Source organism: Oryx dammah, unplaced genomic scaffold, assembly GCF_014754425.2.
Source record: "Oryx dammah isolate SB20612 unplaced genomic scaffold, SCBI_Odam_1.1 HiC_scaffold_27, whole genome shotgun sequence".
Classification (NCBI taxonomy): domain Eukaryota; kingdom Metazoa; phylum Chordata; class Mammalia; order Artiodactyla; family Bovidae; genus Oryx; species Oryx dammah.
The window spans coordinates 134065208-134086456 of NW_024070211.1; positions in this window are offsets into that span (position 1 = coordinate 134065208).

The following is a 21249-nucleotide window of genomic DNA, read 5'->3' on the forward strand; positions in this document are numbered from 1 at the left end:
CATAGCTTTGACTAGATGTACCTTTGTAGGCAAAGTACTGTCTCTGCTTTTTAATATGCTGTCTAGGTTGGTCATAACTTTTCTTCCAAGGAGCAAGCTTCTTTTAGTTTCATGGCTGCATCACCATCTGCCGTGATTTTGGAGCCCTAAAAAATAAAGTCTGTCACTGTCTCTACTGTTTCCCCATCTATTTGCTATGAAGCGATGGGACCAGATGCCATAATCTTAGTTTTCTGAATGTTGAACTTTAGAAAGCCAACTTTTGGGGGGCAGTCCTAAGATGGCAGATGAATAGGACAGGGAGACCACTTTCTCCCCCACAAATTCATCAAAAGAACATTTGAACACCAAGCAAATTCCACAAAACAACTTCTGAATGCTGGAAGAGGACATCAGGCACCCAGAAAGGCTGCCCATTGTCTTTGAAAGTAGGTAGCCTGGAGAATCCCATGGATGGAGGAGCCTGGTAGACTGCAGTCCATGGGATCTCTGAGAGTCAGACATGACTGAGCAACTTCACTTTCACTTTTCACTTGCATGCATTGGAGAAGGAAATGGCAACCCACTCCAGTGTTCTTGCCTGGAGAATCCCAGGGATGGGGGAGCCTGGTGGGCTGCCGTCTATGGGGTCGCACAGAGTCGGACACGACTGAAGCAACTTAGCGGCAGCAGCAGCAGCAGGACAAAAGATAAAAAGAGAGACAAAAGAGGTAGGGATGGAGATCCATCATGGGAAGGGAGTCTTTAAAAAGATAGAACTTTCCTAACACCAGGAAACTCTCTGGCGGGTCTTTGTTGAGCCTTGGAATCTCAGAAGGCAAAATAACCAGGAGGAAAAATAAACAAATAATTAAAACCCACGTATTACATGCCTAACAGCAACTCCCAGTGGAGCAGCAGCCCAGACGCTCGCATCCCCCACTAGCAAGCAGGGGCTGGACAGGGAGGCGTGGGTTGCATTGCTTAGGGTAAGGACCCGGCCTGAATGCCCCGAGGGCAATCTGAGGCAACTAGCTTGAGATAGCAACCCAGACTGTGGGATAGCTATCCTGTGAAAAGCCCTAACCAATGGCACGCCACTCCAGTACTCTTGGCTGGAAAATCCCATGGATGGAGGAGCCTGGTGGGCTAGAGTCCATGGGGTCGCTAAGAGTTAGACACGACTGAGTGACTTCACTTTCTCATGCATTGGAGAAGGAGGTGGCCACCCACTCCAGTGTTCTTGCCTGGAGAATCCCAGGGACGGGGGAGCCTGGTGGGCTGCCGTCTATGGGGTCACACAGAGTGAGACACGACTGAAGCGACTTAGCAGCAGCAGCAGCAGCAAGACACCGCCAGGCCTGCTCACAGAACAAAGGACTGAGCAGAGCTATCTGGCTGTGGACTGGCCCATCCTCCACTGAAGACAGGCAGGGGAGGGCAGCCAGAAGGGGGCAATAGCCACCCCAGAGAGGCATCCTATACCAAACTGCAAGGAGACTTCATTGCTAACCAAGACTTCTTGGGATTCTGGATGGTTGACATTTACCGGGAGGGTCGCGGCCAGAGATCAGTTCCCCAGAAGAGACACACGGCACACCTGAGAAAGTGCGCCCGTTGTACACCCAGAAAGCCAGGTGGCTGGGATGGGGGAGGCGATAAGTCACAGCCTTCAACTGGGGGCCACTGTGCTCACCAAGCACCTGGTCACCTGAGCTGGACCTGGGATGGGCACAAAACACAGGCCCAACCGAGTCTGTGCCTTTGAGGAGTACCCAAGAACCTGAACCTGAGTGGCTTAGACCTGGAGTGTGCATACAACCCAGGGCCAGCATCAGACAGCTCCCAGCAGAGCAACCTAGAGCCTGAGCAGTGTAGACTGGGAAAGCACACACACCATGAGCGGGGGCAAACCCAGTGTGGCTGAATCACTGTGAGCAAATGCCATTGATATTTGTTTACAGTGTTCCTCCCTCCCCACAGCACGACTGAACAAATGAGCCTAAAAAAAAGTGACCACCACCACCCACCTTGTGTCAGGGTGGAAATTAGACACTGAAGAGACCAGCAAACAGAAGAAGCTAAAATAAACAGAGGGAAGTACTTTGGAAGTGACAGGTATAATAGATTAAAACCCTGTAGTTAGCACTAACTACATAGGAAGGGGCCTCTAGACCTTGAGAAGTACACGCTGGACCAAGGAGCTATCTGAAAATGAACTGACCCCACACTGTCTGCAACAGCTCCAGAGAAAGTCCTAGATATATTTTTTACTATTATCATTTTTTTAATTAAAAAAAAATTTTTTAAGTACCCTATTACTCCTTTAATTTTCCTTTTTAAAACCTACTATTACCTTGGGGGAAAAAAAACACCCTATTTTTGAAGCAAACTTCATATATATATATTTTATAATTTTTGTAACTTTTTTTTAATATTGTATTTTTGAGAATCTCACCTCTATGCTAGATTTTTAATCTTTGCTTTTTGGTATTTGTTATCAACTTTGTACCTTTAAGAATGCAATCTTCAATACCCATTTTTACTTGGGAGTGAGATCACTGTCCTGATTGCTCTCTTCCTCTTTTGATCTCCTTTTTCTCCACCAGGTTGCCTCTATCTCCCCCCTCCCCCTTTTCTTCTCTACCCAACTTGGTGAATCTCTTTGTGTGTTCTGGGCTGTGGAGAACACTTAGGGAACTGATTACTGGCTGGATCTCTCTCTCTCCTTTTGATTCTTCTTTTTATCCTCCTGGCCACTCTTCTCTTTCCTCTCTCTTCTCTTCTCTATGTAACTCCGTGAACCTCTCTGAGGGTTCCAGACTGTGGAGAGGACATAGGGAATTGATTACTGGCTAGCTTGCTCTCTCTTTTATTCCCCCTCTTCTCCTCTTGGTCACCTCTATCTCCCTCCTCCCTCTTCACTTCTCCATGTAACTCTGTGAACCTCTCTGGGTGTCCCTCACTGTGGACAATCTTTTCACCATTAACCTGGATGTTATATCATCAGTGCTGTATAGATGGAGCAGTCTTGAGGCTACTGTGAGAATAAGACTAAAAACCAGAGGCAGGAGGCTTAAGTCCAAATCCTGAGAACACCTGAGAACTACTGAATCCAGGAAACGTTAATCAATAGGAGCTCATCAAACGCCTCCATACCTACACTGAAACCAAGCACCACCCAAGGGCCAACAAGTTCCAGAGCAAATCTTACCATGGAAATTCTCCAGCAACACAGGAACATAGCCCTGAGCTTCAATATACAGCCTGCCTAAAGTCACACCAAACCCATTAACATCTCAAAACTCATTACTGGACACTTCATTGCACTCCAGAGAGAAGAAATCCAGCTCCACCCACCAGAACACCGACACAAGCTTCCCTAACCAGGAAACCTTGACAAGCCACCTGTCCAACCCCACCAACAGCAAGGAACCTCCACGATAAAGAGGAACCACAAAATGCCAGGACAGAAAGGCCACCCCAAACACAGCAATATAAACAAGATGAAAAGGCAGAGAAATACCCAGAAGGTAAAGGAACAGGATAAATGCCTACCAAACCAAACAAAAGAGGAAGAGATAGGGAATCTACCTGATAAAGAATTCCAAATAATGATAGTGAAAATGATCCAAAACCTTGAAAACAAACTGGAGTTACAGATAAACAGCCTGGAGACAAAAATCGAGAAGATGCAAGAAAGGTTTAACAAGGACATAGAAAAAATAAAGAAGAGTCACTATGTAATGAATAATGCAATAAATGAGATTTTTAAAAAACACTCTGGAGGGAACAAATAGTAGAATAATGGAGGCAGAAGATAGGATAAGTGAGGTGGAAGGTAGAATGGTGGAAATAAATGAAGCAGAGAGGAAAAAAGAAAAAAAAAATAGAATAAATGAGGACAATCTCAGAGACCTCTAGGACAATGTTAAATGCCCCAACATTCGAATCATAGGAGTCCCAGAAAAGGAAAACAAAAAGAAAGACCATGAGAAAATACTTGAGGAGATAATAGTTGAAAACTTCCCTAAAATGGAGAAGGAAATAATCACCCAAGTCCAAGAAACCCAGAGGGTCCCAAACAGGATAAAACCAAGGTGAAACACCCCAAAACACATATTAATCAAATTAACAAAGATCAAATGCAAAGAACAAATATTAAAAGCAACAAGGGAAAAACAACAAGTAACCCACAAGGGGATCCCCATAAGGATAACAGCTGATCTTTCAATAGAAACTCTTCAGGTCAGAAGGGAATGGCAGGACATACTTAAAGTGATGAAAGAAAATAAACTACAGCCTAGATTACCGTACCCAGTAAGGATCTCATTCAAATATGAAGGAGAAATCAAAAGCTTTACAGACAAGCAAAAGCTAAGAGAATTCAGCACCACCAAACTGGCTTTCCAACAAATGCTGAAGGATCTTCTCTAGACAGGTAACACAGAGAGGGTGTATAAACTCGAACCCAAAACAATAATGTAAATGGCAACGGGATTATACTTATCAATAATTACCTTAAATGTAAATGGGTTGAATGCCCCAACCAAAAGACAAATACTGGCTGAATGGATACAAACACAAGACCCTTATATATGTTGTCTACAGGAGACCCACCTTGAAACAAGGGACACATACAGACTGAAACTGAAGGGCTGGAAAAAGATATTCCACGCAAATAGAGACCAAAAGAAAGCAGGAATAGCAATACTCATATCAGATAAAATAGACTTTCAAACAAAGGCTGTGAAAAGAGACAAAGATGGACAATACATAATGATCAAAGGATCAATCCAAGAAGAAGATATAACAATTATAACTATATATGCACCCAACATAGGAGCACCGCAATATGTAAGACAAATGCTAACAAGTATGAAAGGGGAAATTAACAATAACACAATAATAGTGGAAGACTTTAATACCCCACTCACACCTATGGATAGATCAACTAAACAGAAAATTAACAAGGAAACACAAACTTTAAATGACACAATAGACCAGTTAGACCTGATTAATATCTATAGGACATTTCACCCCAAAACAATGAATTTTGTCTTTTTCTCAAGTGCACATGGAACCTTCTCCAGGATAGATCACATCCTGGGCCATAAATCTAGCCTTGGTAAATTCAAAAAAGTCGAAATCATTCCAAGCATCCTTTCTGACCACAATGCAGTAAAATTAGATCTCAATTACAGGAGAAAAACTATTAAAAATGCCAACATATGGAGGCTGAACAACACGCTGCTGAATAGGCAACAAATCACAGAAGAAATCAAAAAAGAAATTAAAAGATGCATAGAAACAAATGTAAATAAAAGCACAACAACGCAAAACCTATGGGACACTGTAAAAGCAGTAGCAAAGGGGAAGGTTCATAGCAATATAGACTTACCCCAAGAAACAAGAAAAAAGTCAAATAAATAACCTAACTCTACACCTAAAGCAACTAGAACAGGAAGAAATGAAGAACTCAAGGGTTAGTAGAAGGAAAGAAATCTTAAAAATTAGGGCAGAAACAAATGAAAAAGAAACAAAAGAGACCATAGCAAAACTCAACAAAGCCAAAAGCTGGTTCTTTTGAGAAGATAAATAAAAAATTGACAAACCATTAGCCAGACTCATCAAGAAACAAAGGGAGAAAAATCAAATCAACAAAATTAGAAATGAAAATGGAGAAATCACAACAGACAACACAGAAATACAAAGGATCATGAGAGACTACTATCAGCAACTATATGCCAATAAAATGGACAGCTTGGAAGAAATGGAAAAATTCTTAGAAAAGTATAACATTCCAAAACTGAAACAGGAAGAAACAGAAAATCTTAACAGACCCATCACAAGCACAGAAATTGAAACCGTAATCAGAAATCTTCCAACAAACAAAAGCCAGGACCAGACGGCTTCACAACTGAATTCTACCAAAAATCTAGAGAAGCGCTAACACCTATCCTCAATGGCAAGCCACTCCAGTACTCTTGCCTTGAAAAATCCCATGGGTGGAGGAGCCTGGAAGGCTGCAGTCCATGGGGTCATGAAGAATCGGAAACCACTGAGAGACTTCACTTTCACTTTTCACGTTCATACATTAGAGAAGGAAATGGCAACCCACTCCAGTCTTCTTGCCTGGAGAATCCCAGGGATGGGGGAGCCTGGTGGGCTACTGTCTATGGGGTTGCACAAAGTCAGACACGACTGAAGTGACTTAGCAGCAGCAACAGCAGCAGCAACACCTATCCTACTCAAACTCTTCCATAAAACTGCAGAGGAAGGTAAACTTCCAAACTCATTCTATAAGGCCATAATCACCCTAATATAAAAACCTGACAAAGATGCCACACAAAAAAAAGAAAAATACAGGCCAATATCACTGATGAACATAGATGCAAAAATCCTCAACAAAACTTTAGCAGACAGAATCCAAAAACATATTAAAAAGATCATACATCATGACCAAGTGGGCTTTATCCCATAGATGCAAGGATTCTTTAATATCCTCAAATCAATCAATGTAATACTCTACATTAACAAATTGAAAGATAAAAACCATATGATTATCTCAATAGATGCAGAGAAAGCCTTTGACAAAATTCAACATTCATTTATGATAAAAACCCTCTAGAAAGCAGGAATAGAAGGGAAATACCTCAACATAATAAAAAAGCTACATATGACAAATCCACAGCAAACATTATCATCAATGGTGAAAAATTAAAGCATTTCGCCTAAAGTCAGGAACAAGACAATGGGGCCCACTCTCACCACTACTATTCAACATAGTTTTGGAAGTTTTGGCCACAGCAATCAGAGCAGGAAAAGAAAAAAAAGGAATCCAGATGGGAAAAGAAGAAGTAAAACTCTCATTGTTTGCAGATGACATGATCCTATACATAGAAAACCCTAATGACTCCACCAGAAAATTACTAGAGCTCATCAATGAGTTAAGTTGCAGGATATAAAATCAAGACACAGAAATCTCTTGCATTCCTATACACTAACAATGAGTAAATAGAAAGAGAAATTAAGGAAACAATTCCATTCACCATGCAATGAAAATAATAGAATACTTAGGAATCAGTTCAGTTCAATTCAGTCGCTCAGTCGTGTCTAACTCTTTGCGACCCCATGAATCGCAGCACGCCAGGCCTCCCTGTCCATCACCAACTCCTGGAGTTCACCCAGATTCATGTCCATCCAGCCATCTCATCCTCTGTCATGCCCTTCTCCTCCCACCCCCAATCCCTCCCAGCATCAGAGTCTTTTCCAATGAGTCAACTCTTCACATGAGGTGGCCAAAGTACTGGAGTTTCAGCTTTAGCATCATTTTTCCAAAGAAATCCCAGGGCTGATCTCCTTCAGAATGGACTGGTTGGATCTCCTTGCAGACCAAGGGACTCTCAAGAGTCTTCTCCAACACCACAGTTCAAAAGCATCAATTCTTTGGCGCTCAACCTTCTTCACAGTCCAACGCTCACATCCATACATGACTACTGGAAAAACCATAGCCTTGACTAGATGGGCATTAGTCGGCAAAGTAATGTCTCTGCTTTTGAATATGCTGTCTAGGTTGGTCATAACTTTTCTTCCAAGGAGTAAGAGTCTTTTAATTTCATGGCTGCAGTCACCATCTGCAGTGATTTTGGAGCCCAAAAAAATAAAGTCTGACACTGTTTCCACTGTTTCCTCATCTATCTCCCATGGAGTGATGGGACCGGATGTCATGATCTTTGTTTTCTGAATGTTGAGCTTTAAGCCAACTTTTTCGCTCTACTCTTTCACTTTCATCAAGAGGCTTTTTAGCTCCTCTTCACTTTCTGCCATAAAGGCGGTGTCATCCTCATATCTGAGGTTATTGATATTTCTCCTGGCAATCTTGATTCCAGCTTGTGTTTCTTCCAGTCCAGCGTTTCTCATGATGTACTCTGCATAGAAGTTAAATAAGCAGGGTGACAATATAGATCCTTGATGCATTCCTTTTCCTATTTGGAACCAGTCTGTTGTTCCATGTCCAGTTCTAACTGTTGCTTCCTGACCTGCATACAGATTTCTCAAGAGGCAGGTCAGGTGGTCTGGTATTCCCATCTCTTTCAGACTTTTCCACAGTTTCTTGTGATCCACACAGTCAAAGGCTTTGGCATAGTCAATAAAGCAGAAATAGATGTTTTTCTGGAACTCTCTTGCTTTTTCCATGATCCAACGGATATCTACCTAAAGAAACAAAGGACCAAATATGAAAACTATAAAACACTGGTGAAAGAAATTAAAGAGGGCACAAATAGGTGGAGAAATATATCATGTTCATGGATTGGAAAAATCAGTATAGTGAAAATGAGTATACTACCCAAAGTAATCTATAGATTCAATGCAACCCCTATCAAGCTACCAACGGTATTTTTCACAGAACTAGGATAAATAATTTCACAGTTTGTATGGAAATACAAAAAATCTCAAATAGCCAAAGCAATCTTGTGAGAGAGGAAAGGAACTGGAGGAATCAACCTGCCTCACTTCAGACTATAGTACAAAACTACAGTCATCAAGACAGTGTGGTACCAGCACAAAGACAGAAATATAGATCAATGAAAAAAATAGAAAGCCCACAGATAAATCCATGCACCTACGGACACCTTATCTTTGACAAAGGAGGCAAGAATAGACAATGGAGAAAAGACAAATTAACAAATGGTGCTGGGAAAACTGGTCAACCACTTGTAAAAGAATGAAACTAGAACACTTTCTAACACCATACACAAAAATAAACTCAAAATGGTTTAAAGATCTAACTGTAAGACCAGAAACTAAAAAACTCCTAGAGAAAAACATAGGCAAAACACTCTCCAACATAAACCACATCAGGATCCTCTATGACCCACCTCCCAGAATATTGGAAATAAAAGCATTAATAAACAGATGTGACCTAATTAAAATTAAAAGCTTCTGCACAACAAAGGAAACTGTAAGCTTGGTAAAAAGAGATCCTTCAGAATGGGAGAAACTAATAGCAAACGAAGCAACAGACAAAGAATTAATCTCAAAAATACACAAGCAACTCCTGCAGCTCAATCCCAGAAAAATAAACGACCCAATCAAAAAGTGGCCCAAAGAACTAAACAGACATTTCTCCAAAGAAGACATACAGATGGCTAACAAACACATATGCTCATAAAGTAATGCTCAAAATTCTCCAAGCCAGGCTTCAGCAATACGTGAACCGTGAACTTCCTGATGTTCAACTTGGTTTTAGAAAAGGCAGAGGAACCAGAGATCAAATTGCCAACATCCCCTGGATCATGGAAAAAGCAAGAGAGTTCCAGAAAAACATCTATTTCTGCTTTATTGACTATGCCAAAGCCTTTGATTGTGTGGATCACAATAAACTGTGGAAAATTCTGAAAGAGATGGGAATACCATACCACCTAACTTGCCTCTTGAGAAATCTGTATGCAGGCCAGGAAGCAACAGTTAGAACTGGACATGGAACAATAGACTGGTTCCAAATAGGAAAAGGAGTGCGTCAAGGATCTATATTGTCACCCTGCTTATTTAACTTCTATGCAGAGTACATCATGAGAAACGCTGGACTGGAAGAAACACAAGCTGGAATCAAGATTGCCAGGAGAAATATCAATAACCTCAGATATGCAGATGACACCACCCTTATGGCAGAAAGTGAAGAGGAGCTAAAAAGCCTCTTGATGAAAGTAAAAGAGGAGAGTGAAAAAGTTGGCTTAAAGTGCAACATTCAGAAAATGAAGATCATGGCATCCAGTCCCATCACTCCATGGGAAATAGATGGAGAAACAGCGGAAACAGTGTCAGATTTTATTTTGGGGGGCTCCAAAATCACTGCAGATGGTGACTGCAGCCATGAAATTAAAAGACACTTACTCCTTGGAAGAAAAGTTATGACCAACCTAGACAGCGTATTCAAAAGCAGAGACATTACTTTGCTGACTAATGCCCATCTAGTCAAGGCTATGGTTTTTCCAGTAGTCATGTATGGATGTGAGTGTTGGACTGTGAAGAAGGCTGAGTGCCGAAGAATTGATGCTTTTGAACTGTGGTGTTGGAGAAGATTCTTGAGAGTCCCTTGGTCTGCAAGGAGATCCAACCAGTCCATTCTGAAGGAGATCAGCCCTGGGATTTCTTTGGAAGGAATGATGCTAAAGCTGAAACTCCAGTACTTTGGCCACCTCATGTGAAGAGTTGACTCATTGGAAAGACTTTGATGCTGGGAGGGATCGGAGCAGGAGGAAAAGTGGACGACCGAGGATGAGATGGCTGGATGGTATCACTGACTCGATGGACGTGAGTCTGGGTGAACTCTGGGAGTTGATGATGGACAGGGAGGCTTGGCATGCTGCGATTCATGGGGTCACAAAGAGCTGGACATGACTGAGCGCCTGAACTGAACAAACACATGAAAAGATGCTCAATGTCACTCATTTTCAGAGAAACGGAAATCCAAACCACAATGAGGTACCATTTCATGCCAGTCAGAATGGCTGCTATCCAAAAATCTACAACCAATAAATTCTGGAGAGGATGTGGACAAAAGGTAACCTTCTTACACTGTTGGTGGGAATGCAAACTAGTACAGCCACTATGGAGAACAGTGTGGAGATTCCTTTAAAAACTGGAAATAGAACTGCCCTATGACCCAGCAATCCCACTGCTGGGCATACATACCAAGGAAACCAGAATTGAAAGAGATACATGTACCCCAATGTTCATCACAGCAATGTTTATAATAGGCAGGACATGGAAGCAACCTAGATGTCCATCAGCAGATGAATGGATAAGAAAGCTGTGGTACATATACACAATGGAGTATTACTTGGCCATTAAAAAGAATATATTTGAATCAGTTCTAATGAGGTTGATGAAACTGGTCCCTATTATACAGAGTGAAGTTAGCCAGAAAGAAAAACACCAATACAGTATACTAATGCATATATATGGAATTTAGAAAGATGGTAACAATAACCCTGTATGTGAGACAGGAAAAGAGATGCAGATGTATAGAACAGTCTTTTGGACTCTGTGGGAGAGGGCGAGGGTGGGATGATATGGGAAAATGGCATTGAAACATGTAAATTATCACATGTAAAATGAATTGCTAGTCCAGGTTCGATGCATGATACAGGATGCTTGGGGCTGGTGCACTGGGATGACCCAGAGGGATAGGATGGGGAGGAAGGTGAGAGATAGGTTCAGGATGGGGAACACATGTACACCCATGGCAGATTTATGTCAATGTATGGCAAAACAAATACAATATTGTAAAGTAAATAAATAAAACAGATTTAAAAAAAATTTTTTTTACCCTCTCCTCTTTCACTTCCATCAAGAGGCTCTTTAGTTCTTCTTTGCTTTCTGCCAAAAGGGTGATGTCATCTGCATGTCTGAGGTTATTGATATTTCTCCCGTCAGTCTTGATTCCAGCTTGTGTTTCATCCAGCCCAGCTTTTCTCATGATGTACTCTCCATAGAAGTTAAATAAGCAGGGTGACAATATACAGCATTGACATACTCTTTTCCCTATTTGAACCAGTCTATTGTTCCATGTCCAGTTCTAACTGTTGCTTCCTGACCTGCATACAGATTACTCAAGAGGCAGGTCAGGTGGTCTAGTAATCCCTCTTTTAGCAGAAATCTTAAGCTTACATGCCCTCTCTCCATCCTCCAGAGCCAGATTCGGTGCGTTGTCTTCCCTAAGACAGTACTGAATGCTCAATTTTGTTATTTTTCCCAAGCTGAAAGACTTGGGGTGGCTTTCTGTGTGTGCTCACTGAAAGTGAAGTTGCTCAGTCATGTCTGACTCTTTGCGACCCCATGGACTGTAGCCCACCAGGTCCTCTGTCCATGGGATTTCCCAGACAAGAATACTGGAGTGGGTTACTATTTCCTTCTCCAGGGGATTTTCCTGACCCAAGGATCGAACCCGGGTCTCCAGCATTGTGGGCAGACACTTTACCGTCTAAGCCAACAGGGAATACTAGCCATCTGCAAAGGTTTTCTCCTGCACTGTTGAGAGCATACACAGGAGCTTGACACGAATTGGGAATGGAGTAGTGTTTGGACAAAATGCTCACAGCAGTGGGCCAGTTGGGAGGATCTGCAGGAAAGGCACCCTTACTGGCACATAGGTGGACCTCCTGATGGTGTGTGTGATACAGCTAGTACTACTAGTAGTTCTTGTGATACTTTCTTTTCTGAGCCCTGCCTGCTATTCTTCAAGCCACTCACTGGGTCCCCAGCTATACAGTTTATGACTCAGTCTTCTGAATGGGGCAAGAAAGAAATAGGACTCTTTGGCAGCACTCCACAAAGCTGAGTAAGCCAGACATTCAGTCATATTGTTACTGAGTCCAAGCTTGCTCTGATCACCACACAACAGGCCAATGAATTAGAGACAAGGAGTTGAGACAAAGAATACAACTTTATTCAAAAAGTCATCAGATCAAGAAGATAACAGACTAATGTCTCAAAATAAACATCTTGTCAAGGTCTAGATACAAGGTTCTTTTATAGAATGTAGAGGGGAAGGAGGTGACAAAGTAAATTAAAAATGCCATTAATCTTGCAAATATCTTCTGGAAAGGCCAGACTCACAGAGCGGGAGGGTGTTAATTTCTTCTATTCTGCAACTATGTGCACAGGGTCAGATTTTCTCCGTGTAAGCTGAAAAAAGGGCACTTTATTAAAACAATCATACATAGAACCAGAGTTCTCTGAGGCAGACCATTATGTAATCTCACAATAACAAAAGCAAAGATTAAAGTCAGAGAAGCAGATCCAACATGGAGTTAATATTAGCTCTTCCCTGCAACAGTTCCACACTGTCAGTGTCCATTCCACAATCTTGTGGAAAAGAGGTGACAACAATTCTAACTGCTTGTCATATGGATCCTTCTGGAAATGTCTGCCATCAGTGCCAGTGTTCCAAATACTGAGATATGTCTTCATTCTGTGCTCCAAGGCCAAATTTGCCTGTTACTCCAGGTGTTTCTTGACTTTCTACTTTTGCATTCCAGTCCCCTATAATGAGAAGGACATCTTTTATGGGTATTAGTTCTAGAAGGTCTTGTAGGTCTTCATAGAACCACTCAACTTCAGCTTCTTCAGCATTGCTAGACTTGGATTACTCTGAAATTGAATGGTTTGCCTTGGAAATGAACAGAGATCATTCTGTCATTTTTGAGACTGTATCCAAGTCTATTTCAGACTCTTTTGTTGACCATGATGGCTACTTCATTTCTTCTAAGAGATTCTTGCCCATAGTAGTAGATATAATGGTTATCTGAGTTAAATTCACCCATTTCAGCCCATTTTAGTTTGCTGATACCTAAAATGTTGATGCTCACTCTTGCCATATCCTGTTGGACCACTTCCAATTTGCCTTGATTCATGGACCTAACATTCCAGGTTCCTATGTAGTATTCCTCTTTACAGCATCAGACTTTGCTTCGATTACCAGTCATATCTATGACTGGCTGTTGTTTTTGCCTTAGCTATGTCTCTTCATTCTTTCTGGGATTATTTCTCCACTAATCTCCATTAGCATATTGGGCACCTATAGACCTGGAGAGTTCATCTTTCAATGTCCTATCTTTTTGCCTTTTCATACTGTTCATGGGGTTTTCAAGGCAAGAATAAGGTTTGACATTCTCTTCTTCAGTGGACCACATTTTGTCAGAAAATGGCTATCTCAGGAGGCCTTACAAATAGCTGTGAAAAGAAAAGAAGTGAAAACCAAGGGAGAAAAGGAAAGATATACCCATTTTAATTCAGAGTTCCTAAGAATAGCAAGGAGAGGTAAGAAAGCCTTCCTCAGTGATCAGCACAAAGAAATAGAGGAAAACAATAGAAGGGGAAATATTAGAGATCTCTTCAAGAAAATTAGAGATACCAAGGGAACATTTCATGCAAAAATAGTCACAATGAAGTACAGAATGGGCCTAATAGAAGCAGAAGATATTAAGAAAAGGTGGCAAGAATACACAGAAGAACTATACAAAAACGATCTTCATGACCCATGATGGTATGATCACTCACCCAGAGCCAGACATCCTGGAATGTGAAGTCAAATGGGCTATAGGAAGCATCACTCTGAACAAAGCTAGTGGAGGTGATGTAATTCCAGTTGAGCTATTTCAAATCTTCAAAGATGATGCTGTGGAAGTGCTGTACTCAATATGCTAGCAAATTTGGAAAACTCAGCAGTGACCACAGGACTGGAAAAGGTCAATTTTCATTTAAATCCCAAAGAAAGGAAATGTCAAAGAATGCCCAAACTACCACACAATTTCACTCATCTCACATGCTAGTAAAATAATGCTCAAAATTCTCTAAGGTTTCACTAATACGTGAACTGTGAGCTTCCAGATGTTCAAGCTGGATTTAGAAAATCAGAGGAACCAGAGATCATTGCCAACTTCTGCTGGATTATAGAAAAAGCAAGAGAATTCCAGAAAAAACATCTACTTCTGCTTTACTGACTATGCTAAAGCCTTTGACTGTGTGGATCACCACAAACTGTGTAAAGTTCTTTAAAAGATGGGAATACCAGACCACTTGACCTGGCCCTTGAGTAATCTGTATGCAGGTCAGGAAGCAACAGTTAGAACTGGACATGGAACAACAGACTTGTTCCAAATAGGGAAAGGAGTATGTCAAGGCTGTATAATGTCACCTTGCTGATTTAACTTAGATGCAGAGTACATCATGAGAAAAGCTGGGCTGGATGAAGCACAAGCTGGAATCAAGATTGCCAGAGAAATATCAGTAACCTCAAACATGCAGATGACACCACCCTTATGGCAGAAAGTGAAGAAGAACTGAAGAGTCTCTTGATGAAAGTGAAAGAGGAGAGTGAAAAGGTTGGCTTAAAACTCAACATTCTGAAAACTAAGATCATGGCATCAGGTGCCATCACCTCATGGCAAATAGATGGAGAAACAGTGGAAACAGTGGCAGACTATTTTGGGGGGCTCCAAAATCACTACAGATGGTGGCTGCATTCATGAAATTAAAAGATGCTTACTCTTTGTAAGAAAAGTTTTGACCAACCTAGACAGCATATTAAAAAGGAGAGACATTACTTTGCCAATAAAGGTCCATCTAGTCAAAGCTATGGTTTTCCCAGTAGTTTTGAATAGATGTGAGATTTGGACTATAAAGAAGCTGAGCACCAAAGAATTAATGTTTTTGAACTATGGTGTTGGAGAAGACTCTTGAGAGTCTCTTGGACTCCAGCAATCCTCAAGGAAACCAGTCCTGAATATTCATTGGAAGGACTGATGCTGAAGCTGAACCTCCACTATTTTGGCCACCTGATGTGATGAACTGACTCATTTGAAAAAATCCTGATGCTGGGAAAGGCTTAAGGTGGGAGGAGAAGAGGACAACAGAAGATGAGATGGTTGGATGGCATCACTGACTCAATGGGCATGAGTTTGAGTAAACTCTGGGAGTTGGGTATGGACAGGGAAGCCTGGTATGCTGCAGTCCATGGGGTCACAAAGAGTTGGACACGACTGAGTGACTGAACGGTACTGAACCCTACAAAAGTGAGCCCATCAACCCGCAGAAGTTTGTCAGTTCCTTGCTTCATCTGCCAAGTGCTGGGGCAGTCAGTGCCACTTCAGGGAATTCTGAAGGGAAGATCCTCAGGACAAACAGTCCCAGTAGCTACTAGGGCCTTGCCCCAATATTTCCTGACCAGGGCCAGGTAGTCATGAGCAGCATGGCTCCTAGCTGGCTCACCAAATTTTTTACTGAGTCCAAACTCACTCTGCTCGCCACATGACAGGCCAATGAATTGGAGATGAGGTGTAGAGACAAAAAATACAACTTTATTCAAAAAGCCAGGAGTCTGAGAAGATGGCAGACTAATGTCTCAAAATAACTGTCTGGTCAGGGTCTGGATGTTGGCTCTTTTGTAGAACAGAGAGGGAAATGAGGTGAGGGAGTAAAGTAAGAAGGACATTAATCTTGCAAGTATCTCCTGGGATGGCCAGACTTGAGAACAGGGTGCGTTAATTTTTTTCTTTTCTGCAATCATTCACAGATGGACAGGGTCAGATTGTCTCTTTGTGAACTGAACAAAGGCACTTCAGATTAAGTTAGGCAGAGGGGCAGGGTTCTCTGAGGCAGGCCATAATGTATGATTACAATAACAAAAGCAACAAAAAGCAAAGGTTAAAGTCAAAGAAACAGATCCAACATAGATAGATTCAGCATTGACTCTTCCCTGTAACAATATGCTCTCTTTCTCACACAGAGGAAATTACAGGGTTTTCCTGGCACTGAGCTGTGCCATTCCTGAATGGCACAGTAAGATACAAATGTTACACTTACCCTTATCAGTGTATCAATGTTGCACTAGTTAGAATGTTCACAGCAATACTGACTAGAAGTAGTGATAGTAGGCATTCCTTTCTGGTTGCCAATTTCAGGTAGAAAGCTTTCAATATTTCATTATTAAATATGATTTTGCTTTAGTCATTTAAGATATTTTTAATCATAGTAAAGAATTACCCATTTACTCCTGGTTAGTTAAAAGCTCTTGATATGATCTTATTTATATGTGGAATCTGAAGAAAACAAATTTATAGAAATAAATAACAAATTTATGGTGGGAATGAGGTGTTGCTGGAGAGGTAGGGGTGAGAGAAAGGGTGAAGGTGGACAAAAAGTTTAAACTTCTAGTTTAAAAAATAGAACTTTTGTCATGAAACCCCATGAAATGATTTTTTCATCTGTTTACATAATCAGATGATTATTTTCTTTATTCTGATAATATACTGAATTGTGCTTTTTAGTGTTATTCCAGTCTTACAACTCTTATGCAAACCTAAATTAATGTGGTATATTTTCCTTTGTTGAATACTTTTTTGGATATTTTGCAACTATGTTTTTCAGTAAAATTACCTTGTGATTTTCCTTTCTTTAAATGTCTTTATCAGGTATTGGTATGAGTCCAAACTCACTTTGTTCTCTGGAGGAGTTTTTATAATATCTGTATTATTTCTTTTTAAAATGTTTTCAAGAAGTCACCAAAAAAGCTATCTGAACTTGTGTATTTATTTATGAGAAAGGTTTTAAGTAAAGACTAAAATTTTTAAGAACTATGAGAAAATATATAATTTTGATTTTTCCATGTCATTTTCAGTAAGCTGTGATTTTTTTTTTCTCTTGGAAATTTATTTCATTTAATTTCCCTTCTTTATTGACATTAAATTTTTACAATCTTTCTTATGATCTTTTTGATGACTTTAGATTCTATAGTGATATTCTATTTCTCATTCTTGTTGTTGGTAATTTTCATTCCTGATATTGGCCAAATCAATCACATGACTATGCCCAGCTTCAAGGAACCTGAGAAGTACCATTGTCTCCTGTGCCCAGAAGTAGACAGAGTCAGGTATCAGTGAACATAAATATGTTTATCACTACTTCCAAGAATATGGAGGTTATTCAAAGGAGAAACCAGGATTCCATCTCCTCAGCCATGCTTGCACACAGAGCACTCACTCTCTCCTGGGGAAAAAAAGCAGTGTCCCCAGCTAGACATGATCCTGCCCTTCCATCCTCTTGAAACAAGTCCCATGGATTGTTGTCCAGTGATTTTTTTGGGCCTTGACCTGGACCCACAGACACAATTCCTTTTGGAGTAGACAATTCTTAGAATATGTTACATCTTTATTTTGTTTCAAAGGTAGCAATCTTCCCTGGCAAAGTTTTGCAGTGAGTGAGCTAGTGTTAAACTTACTATAAGAAAATTACTCTTGTTAATGTTCTGAACTTTCAAAAATCCATTTTCTATTACTGAAATGAGATATCTCAATTTCTTTCCACATATTATTTGTTTCATAGCACAAATTGGAAATAGTATCAATTTTCTACCAGCATATTAAAACATGTTTTTATTAACTAATAATTGAAATGAGACTTGGAAATCAGCAACAAAATGCTTTTGGAGAATTGAATATGTATACTTCTAATTTCATTAATAAAAATTATAACTCTATAGTTAGTTACTGTAGTTTTTTATGTTCATCCTTCCTGGTACAGCAGTGCATGGCAAGAATTTTCTCAACTTTTTCCCAACACATTAATATTGAGAAGCTCAAGGTTATAGATAAGTCTAAAGACCATAAATTAGCCTTACTGTAAGTACACTAACTTTTGGAGGATTTCATAAATATAGCTGATGGCATGGAATGACATTGATTTATTGAAACATAATCCAAAGATCTCAACCTGGGAGATACAGTGGAAAAGTAGAAAGGGCTAGGTGTGAGAGTCTGACATACCAAACCCAAATACCAGCTATCCTGATGTGTTACCTAAGAAAAGCTCAATCTCACTGAGCGTTTGTTTCCTTATCTGTATAGACAGAAGTCTGAGCTTAGCTTGCAAATTTGCCATGAAGATCAACTGTGACATATGTAAGTCAAATTAGCATAATGGTTTCTAGACCACAGTACACAACATAATGAAAGTGATAATGACTATTGTCATTTCCCTTACAGGACCTTCTCCAGGACTGGTTGATGTCTTTGAGGATGGCACAGCCGAAGTACTTGATGTTAGGTACTAGAGACAGGAAAGATTTATCAGTGTTAGCCAGAAAGTGTCCACAGTCCAACTTCAGATCTGAGCCCAATCAAGAAGTGATGTTGTTTGCCAAGTGGATTTCCCAGGGAACAGAGGGTGAGGCAGTTCTAGGCATGTCCAGTGGAGGAGAGGATATTAATCAGATAAAGTCATAAATGCCAATTTCTTCTGAAGAATCTATGAGAAAGAAACCAAGCATTCTTAATGAAAGTAAAGCTCATTTGTGGTGAGCTTAGGAAAGATGTGCAAGCAAAGACATCTAAAGATTTTTCTGAGAGTACTAATAAGGCCTTGGATAAAAGGTGGGATATGTCAGCAGAGGGCACCTACAAGGGATCTGAGGAGAAGCTACTAGCTGACCATTACAGAACTGGAATTCTCTCTGCTGAAGGCTTTCCCCAAGTCCAATGAAGAGGAGGAACTAAAGCTTCCTTTAGATCTTACTGAAGAGGTGTTGGATTTTCACTCTGCTGTGTTCTTCACAAATGCCTTTTGGATCTTAATAAAACTTCCAGGTGTATGAGTCACTCGAAGTATGGACTCAGATAAATGTCTGGGGTGGTCTAATGCCATATGAATGCTGTGAATACAAGTGTCAGAATGGACAGAAGCAAGGGCTTCATCCAGAAACAGCACATGTCCCAGAACCAAAGAGCTTTGTTGGAACATGGCTCTGCTCACCACCAGCTATAGAACTGCAGGCAAAATCATTAGATGCCAAATCTACAGGGAAATTTCTAAGAAGCGGGATATTTGCATGGTCTTAAGTTGGTCTCTCTGAAAGGCTTCAGAGGGTGCTGCCTGAAGGTAGGGGTAGGGGTGGCAAGCCCCATGTCCCTGGTAAAGAGTCACTGAGCAGGTCTGGGTATTTCAGAGACTGCCCTGCACATGTTTCCAGGTCTCAGTCTAGAGAGGTGAGGCGATCTCCCAGAGTCCTTGAGGTTTGGGGCACTAGAACTGGGGTCGGGAGGAGGCGGTCCCTGTCCCCGATCCTGGGACCAGAAGACAGCTCCAGGAGGCAGCCCTCCTTTCTCACCACTCTCTGTCCTGTCCTGAGCTCGGCTTGTGACGGTCCATTGTGATGTCCACACATGGTAAATCCTAGGGCTCCTGGAAGGCAGCTGCCAGTTTGGTGCAAGAATCATCTGTCATTCGTAGACTTTGTGCGTCTTACAAAGCCACTGGCCTGTTTCACTGCTATCGTCATGATACTCAGACAATACCCACCCTTGATCAGAGGCTGCACATGGCAAGTCAGTGGCTCTTGAGGGACGAATCTTCAAGTTTCCTGCTTCTGTACCACGAGGCGAGTAAGCATCCCCTTGGCCTCCCTTGTGGCTCAGCTGGTAAAGAATCCGCCTGCAATGTGGAAGACCTGGATTGGGAAGATCCCCTGGAGAAGGAAATGGCTACCCACTCCAGTATTGTGGCCTGGAGAATTCCATGGTCTATATAGTCCATGGGGTCACAAAGAATCGGACATGACTGAGTGACTTTCACTTTCACAAGTTGGTCTCTACAGATTGCTTATTAGATGAGTTACAAGAAGAAAAAGTGTTAGTGCAAAATGGAAAAACTGGACAACATCATGACCAAATGATTAAAATCAATATCAGCATTGAGGAATAGATGGATTCTGTACGTTTTTAGATGTAATGTCTTCAGTTCAGTTCAGTTCAGTCACTCAGTCGTGTCCAACTCTTTGCGACCCCATGAATCGCAGCACACCAGGCCTCCCTGTCCATCACCAACTCCCGGAGTTCACTCAGATTCATGTCCATCGAGTCAGTGATGCCATCCAACCATCTCATCCTCTGTTGTCCCCTTCTCCTCCTGCCCCCAATCCCTCCCAGCATCACAGTCTTTTCCAATGAGTCAACTCTTCGCATGAGGTGGCCAGAGTACTGGAGTTTCAGCTTTAGCATCATTCCTTCCAAAGAAATCCCAGGGCTGATCTCCTTCAGAATGGACTGGTTGGATCTCCTTGCAGTCCAAGGGACTCTCAAGAGTCTTCTCCAACACCACAGTTCAAAAGCATCAATTCTTCGGCACTCAGCCTTCTTCACAGTCCAACTCTGACATCCATACATGACTAGTGGAAAAACCGTAGCCTTGACTAGACAGACCTTAGTCGGCAAAGTAATGTCTCTGCTTTTGAATATGCTATCTAGGTTGTTTTTCTAGTATCCTCACCTAAAATATGCAACCCAAATTCAGCCATGAGAAAATATTTATTCAACCCAAAATAATTATTGTATTTTAAAAGCTGAAAGAGACAGAGAAAGAGAAAAGAGACAGAGGGAAAAGATTTATTATGAAAAATTGGCACATGTGATTATGCAATCTACCATCTGCAAACTGTTCTAGATTAAAGGACACTAAAGAGATGCTGAAACTAAATGAAATACCTGATCCTAAACAGGAGAAAACTCTTGAGAGTCCCTTGGACTGCAAGGAGATCCAACCAGTCCATCCTAAAGGAGATCAGTCCTGGGTGTTCATTGGAGGGACTGATGTTGAAGCTAAAACTCCAGTACTTTAGGCCACCTGATGCAGAGAGCTGACTCATTTGAAAAGACCCTGATGCTGGGAAAAATTGAGGGCTGGAGGAGAAGGGGACAACAGAGGATGAGATGG